A 7,373-nucleotide genomic window follows, 5' to 3' on the forward strand; every position below is an offset into this window, starting at 1 on the left:
GTACACAGAGTGCTTTACAGAAAGCATAATAATGGAATTTTACTCAGGTGTGTAGAGGTACAAGATTTAGAGAGAGTGTTACGTGATCTACATGATGGACCAGCAAGAGGTCACTTTGCGGGTAACACAACTGTGGATAAATTCATGAGAGCCAGTTTCTACTAGCCACAATTGTTTAAATATGAACACACTTATGCATGTAAGTGCCTGGTCTATTAGCGATGCGCCAACAAAACTCGACAGTCAACAACCCCGCTGGAGCTTGTTGCAGTGGACGAACGATTCCAACAGTGGGGCTTAGACATCATTGGGTAAGTCTCCCTACATTCATCAAAGAAGCACTGCTCAATCCTAACTGTGATAGATTACTTCACGTGTTGGTCAGAAGAAGTTTCGCTCAAACAAGTGAACGACCAGGAAGTCATCAACTTCCTTCAATAAAACATCATTTTGAGGTTTGGCATTCCTGTATCACTTGTTTTTGACAATGAAACTTACTTCTCTTCATTGAAACTTTATTATTTTTCATTGAAATATGGTATTGTGCTTAAACATTTAGCTAACTACTACCTGCAAGGAAATGGTCTTGCCGAATCTACAAACAAGAATCTCATTCACATCATAAAAAAGACAATTTACTTTGAGCAATAAAAATGACATTCTTCTCTGGTGAATTCACTTTGGGTTGACCAAGTTACACCCAATCCCCCTCTAGAAAAACTCCATACTTATATACAAAAAATAATCCATCCTTTCGCCAAATATATACTTGCCCGCTCTCTATTTGTCCCAATAATCCCAAGGCAAGACGTGCCTATTGGTTCTGCATAGGATGGACACATTACGCAAGTTACAGGAATAATGGATAAAAGAAAAAGAAAAATTTTCACTCCACTACAACCGTATCAAGAGATGGTTTGATCGAAAGTTTGTAGGGAATGTTAGCTTCGTTGTGGGTGACTTAGTCTTGAAGTGGGATAAACCCAACGAAGACAAAGGCAAACATACAAAGTTCTAGTCCCTGTGGATTGGTCCTTTCATAGTCTTCAAAAAACTTGGCTGCCACATGTATCGTCAACAATCACTTGACAGGAGGATCGACAACCTTCTTGTCAATAACTAAGATTTAAAATGTTATTTTCAATGATCTGGGGTCGTGCCCTGCCCTATGTACATAGTCTTTTCATTGTTTGTTCTATTGTTTTACTTTGTCGTTTTCACTTCGCTTTGCTTTGATTTTATGTCTTGTCATTTTCATTTTGTAAATAAGTGTTGTCATATACTGTGTTCTGGCTTTTGAATAAGTATGTGGCTGAAGTTGAAGAGTCTTGTGACACTCCAGCACTTGGCCAGTCCTGTGTCTGTCTTCTCTGTGCTTGGTTGCAACTTTTAGCCGATGAAGCCTAGACGTAAAATACAATGCATCTATAAGGGAAGCCCTAGTAAAACCATGAACATGTGTCCAAACTGGAAAACTCCATGCTTGTACTCAGTCATCTGCTCTGTGTGTTCAAGCTTAACCAACTAGTAGAATGAATAAGGGGAAAAATCTAAACGAGCAAAACTAAATCAGAGGTACTAAATTCTTCTGTGAAGGAACAACCTCTTTTGCTCTCAATAAGTTGGGATCCTTCTTCCACCAAAAATAAATAATTACCTATGCAAATTCCTCTTTCAAAAAGAATATAAAGGCGAAAGAAGAGAAAGGTTTCCTGCGCAAAGAGGTGAAGCAGACAACTCCACCGGGGTACTGACTAGGCTCGCTGGCAGTGGAGCATTGCTTGTGTTCCTACATGACTCTACCAAGGTACCTTCTAGGTCTGCTAGCAGTGGAGCACTTCTTGTGTTCCTGCATGACTCTACCGAGGTACCTTCTAGGTCTGTTGGCAGCGGAGAAACACCAGAGATGAAATCTTATACTCTAAAAATCTTAAGCTCATGAACCAAAATACCCTTCCTGATTTTGAAACATTGTGATCTAGCTGAAAGTTTTGTTGTGTTTGACTTAGTTGGTACAAGGTGAACCATGTCTATCCATGGGGTAATTAGGGGAGCCAAAATAGCCTACACAAACGAGTCAATACTCCCTGAAATGCCAATGCCTTGTGATGAAAAAGAGAAGCTGGTATTCAACCAGTGTGTTGCCAAGTGTTGTAGCGGTTGAAACACCCTCCAAAATTTTTGGCCTGCATCAAAATTTCAGAGACTTCCTTGGTTTTTCCCCCTGATGGTTGCAAATACTTGGCATTAGTCTATGAGCTCTTGTCAAGTCTTTACACCCTGTTTTGCTTGGTCAACCACCAATCGTCTTTTGGCATGTTGATTTCTATATCATGCTTGCGAGTTTTTCCTGGCGATTTTGAAGGTTTTTCTTTGTGTGCATGAGTTGTTTTTGCATTGTGAACATTGGTCGTACTCAAACACAAAGTTTCATGCATTGTCATGCAAGTGTTGTCACGGTCGTTCGAAGATCTATCTTATTTATCACACTTTTCGCTCGTAACCTTGATGTTGGTCTCATTGAGCACATGTTGTCTTGTTGGTTTTAGGTGTCTTGTTGTCGAGTTATGCTAAGTATGTGATCACGATGTCATGTATGCACAATTTCACTTGCTCTCATCCTTTGCCATTTTTCTTGAAAACATTTCGACTGGAAAACCCTCCTTCAACTAGATCCTGACTGAGCTACACTTCGCAGTCTCAGCTCTTAGTGACCCTGCTCTACTACCCAAAACTTTGCAGAGCTTAAGGTTATCCTCTAGGGCAGCTTGCACTATGCAATCATTGAAGTGAGCCAGCCGACTGTCCCCCAGAACTGCGTATATGTTGTCCCCAAGTCCGATCCACTCCGTACTTCCTCCAACATCACTCATCAAGCCTCCCTCTCATCTACCGGAAAACCTGAACTGCACTATGACTCGAGGTTGCATTGCTCCCCAAAACTACGCAGATATTTCCCAACTGTCTGCTCTGCATTGTCTGTAGAAACTGTTCAATCATATGAGTCGGGCCTCTACTGCTTGTCATTGTATTGTTTGAAGGAATTGCGCAGATTTGATCGGTAGGCCCCCTTGCTGACTTGCCCTGCTCTCCCTCTGAGAATTGCGCAGATCTGACTGGAAGGCTCCTTTCTGGCTTGTCCTTCTCTCTCTCTGAAAATTGTGCAGTTTTGAATGCCAATATCCCTACTGCCTCGCTTTTCACTCATCCTAGAAACTTCTTGTTTGACACTGCCTCTCGGAAATGTACAGTTATGACGAATAACTCCCCACATCCTGATCCAACCCTGCTCTTGAAAACTGCACAGAAATGTATCCCAGTGCCTCCTGCTGCATGCTCTATCTTCCTCGAAGAAACTTCGTAGATTTCGAGTTAGATCCCCAGATGACCTGCCTAGTCCTCATCTTGAAAATTGCGTAGAATTTTCCATAAGTTCCTCCCAACACCCTGCCTTGTCTTCCTCCCAGGAATTGCGCAATTCTACCTCCCAGCCAGGTTTTACCTTCCAGATGTCACTGTTGTCCCGCATTGCGCAAATCTTCCTCCTAGTGACATCTGCACAATTTTTACCAACAGTGCTTCGGAGCCTTGTATCTCGGCCTGAGTTGTGCTTTGCGCAGTTTCAGTGCCTTGTCCCTCTCCCGGTCACTGCATCGAAAGGGAAAACAATGCATCATGTTAGACTAGGAGATTTTTGGATTTGCTGTCATCTCGTCATGAGTGATTGTACGAATAAGTACATTGATGAAACATGGAGTGATGACAAACATGATGAAGAAGGAGCGCATTCTAGAAGACTTGCTTGTAGTTGAGCAAACTCACAAAGCACATCGAGAAACAAGTGAAAGGGACACATACACGAGCACCATCAAACAAGACCAAGACCATCGAAGACCTTGCACACTTTGTCATGCAGAGGTGAAGACATGTTACACTGAGAGAACACCCATCACTCAACAACACAACAACTCAACACAAACACCACAGTCAACCAGTACGTGTCAACAGTGTCATGTCAACTTGTGTCATGAGTTTTCTCGGACACATCACTACTATGGGCCATACTTGTTGTAATCGAATTTAATGTAATGTGAAAGTCCAGGAGACGCACATATGAAGTTGAAGAGTCACGTCAGTTGAAAAGTCATAAGAAGTCAAATAGTCATCAGGGAAGTCGAACAGTAACAAGGGTCAGTTATTCCCCTTCGCTATATATACCCCCTCATTGTATGAGCAAAAGACTTTTCTCCTTGGTTCCTCCCACATAGCCTTGATAGAATGTAGTTTGTTCCTTGAGGACGGACGAGTGTCTCCAATGTCCCACTACTAGGGTTAGTGATGTATGGTGTACAGATGTGTCTTAAAACTTTTTCTTAATTCAGAAGCCTATCTTAGGCCATCACGTTTTCACGCATGTTTTGTATCTGTTTGTAAGACTATTCCTTAAACATTTGTAATGCATGTTCACTTAACCTGTACTAAGTTAATTGAACTACTTTGGCTATTTTATTACTTACATTGTTGAATATGTGTTATATTGTTTATCACTACTATCTCATTAGTGTGGACTACTTTGCCAAAAATTAGACAAACCATCCTTGTGTTGTCTTGGTTTTAACTACTGTCACCCCTCTGTGGACTACTCCGCTGGATGATGTACGTGTTTTCCCTTGAAATTTGGTTTTCATGATTGCCACATCCGCTGGATGCTAGACAGACCCTTGTAGTTTTTGTATGTTTCTCTCCCTGGGTGGTACTACTACTTCTCATCTAGAGGCTCACATTTACCCTCTCCCTTACAATAAGATAACCCAAACACAAAGTTACATTACGCACTCACCAGGAATACTCACCTCGCTTTCTTGAAGTTACAAGCATAACACTCTCATGTGATGAACAACAAGAGCTAAGGAAAATCTATAAGATAATGGCAACCATGCCATCATACCAGATGGGACTCCCACACTAAACGTGTGAGGTCTAGTTGGTACTTCATACTGGGGAGATCCCCTAAATGTTGGTGGGTCCAACACCATCAACATTTCCAACACTAGAAGGAGGGTTGCCGGTAGTTTATGGCTAAATGTCCTCCCAACCCCACATATCCATCATTTGGTCAAGGCAGTAACCCGATCTCTCTCTCTCTCTCTCCCACGCGCAACTCTGAATTTGGTTACTCCTTACCTCCCAGACCCGAACAACAAATTTCATATCATCACCTTCGTATTGGTCATCTCATCACCCTTTAGTTTTCCAAATTTGTTGGACTGATTCCAGAAGTACACAATCTTCCCTCTTCGTAGAGGAAGCAAAATACTATACTCACAAGAGTGGTAGTCTTGTTTGATGAAGAAGTAATCCTTGCCACTCTTGAACAACTCACAGAAGCTGTTGGGAATGAAGAGGAACCTCCTGTTTTATTAGAAGGAGAATAAGTTAACAACATACTTTTCATCTCAAGTTCCGGCAGAGGCAGTGGAGAGGAAGGCAGCAAAGGAGGTAGAGCGAGAGACAAACCAACATATTCAAAGGTTGAATCATCTGATTCAAAAGAAGAGGAGTATGAAGAAGAGGACAATAGGGTTGATCAAAATTTGGAATGGATGACATAGGGCCCATTGACACTCCATGGTGTCTTGCACAAGATGCCAACACATGCAGAGAAGTTGCTAATGAAGTATGACCTTGATAGAGCAGTGAAGTCAAAAGAACATCTAGACACGTTTTACCTACATCTGCAGAAACTCGAGGTAACTTACAAAGATGTTTCATGTAGACTATTTCCATGTACCTTGGATGGAAAAGAAGTTATATGATACCATAGCCTTCCTGTCAACTCCATTTAGAACTGGGGGGTGTTCAAGAGAATTTTCCTTGAGAAATTTACTGAGGACAAAAGCCCCGCCATGTTGTTAAAAGAGGTGGGTAGTATCAAGATGGAGCAGAAAGAATATGTGAAATATTTTAACCATAGGTTTAACCATATTTTAAACAAGTTCACTCTAGACACTAAACCTCATGACTCCATCACAGTCGACTATTACACATCCGCATTGTCGACCAACATTGTGAAGTTTGTCAAGTGAGCTGCAAAACCAACACTTTCATAAAATTGATAAGAAGCAATTGATGTGGAGAAATACCTGCGTGTGATTGGATTCATTATAGATGATGAACCAACTAAGGACTCCAAAGACACGGGCAGGAGGTCTCAGATTGCTGTGAATAAGGTAAAGGAAAAAGAAACAAGTGAAATTGAGACAATTACTCGTCTCCTCATGTCCTTGACAACTAAAGTAGAAGAATTCAAGCAACGGATATTTGGGACGATAGTGAGTAGCAGACCTCCTAGATTGGAAAATAGGAAGAATATGACATCAGGTAGCAGCAGTGGTCACCCGACTAAATCTGCGTAGAGCTCCAATGTTTTGTTCCTAGTGGAACAATTTGTTAATGTTAACTTCTGCATGATCCACGAAGAACGACATTTAGAGAAGTCTTGTTCAACATGGAACCGAATTATGGGCACTATGGATTCAAGGATGAAAGATCATTTTAAAGCTTGTGAGCAGGGTCAGCCAGAAGATGAAGATGATGAAGATGATGTTTCATCTGATGAAGTTCCATGTTCTGGGCACATAGTTAACATGTATCAATGTCTTAATGCTACCCAGAAGAAAACAACCACTGAGAAGGAGCCCCCAAAACAGAACAATCGATACAACTTGAGAAGCCAAGGGGCTCCTGCTGTGATTGAGATACCAAAAGAAAAATTCAAACAACTGCTCAGAATAGTTGATCCATCGGCATCCTCAACATAGAAAACACAAAGCAAGTCCAGGAAGACAGCTACAATGAAATATATGTCCATGAGCAGAAAACTCCAAAACACTCCACCAGAAAGTACAAACACAATTCTTTCCTCGTACAACTCGGTGAGTATTCCTGCTTTGGATTACAATATTGTTGATGATATGAAGAAGATCTGTGCAAAATTTCTCTATACGATCTTACCAAACTCACGGGTCAGTGTGATATTATTTTGCGTGCACTAAGGCTATAGGATTTCATGTAGATTCACAAGCTCATGCAATGTACTAAAGCACATGACAAGAATCTACTTCTACTTTCAACTAGCATAAGACAATAGATCGATGAAAACAATATGAATAATAACAAGATAATGAATGGCACATAACACAATAAGTATCTAGGGAAAGCCTCAGATGAAAACCCCCACTATTTGTATTGCATTAAATCATAAATCCAAGATGATAATACAATGCTTTTTCTCACAAGAACAATCCCAACACTCAGTATGATCAATCTCCCTGCTCACAAGCGAGCTCAAGCCAATATCTAGATTCTTTTGC

Source organism: Pinus tabuliformis, chromosome 3_1, assembly GCF_031772625.1.
Source record: "Pinus tabuliformis cultivar Carrire ecotype Pingquan chromosome 3_1, CPIR1, whole genome shotgun sequence".
NCBI classification, from domain to species: domain Eukaryota; kingdom Viridiplantae; phylum Streptophyta; class Pinopsida; order Pinales; family Pinaceae; genus Pinus; species Pinus tabuliformis.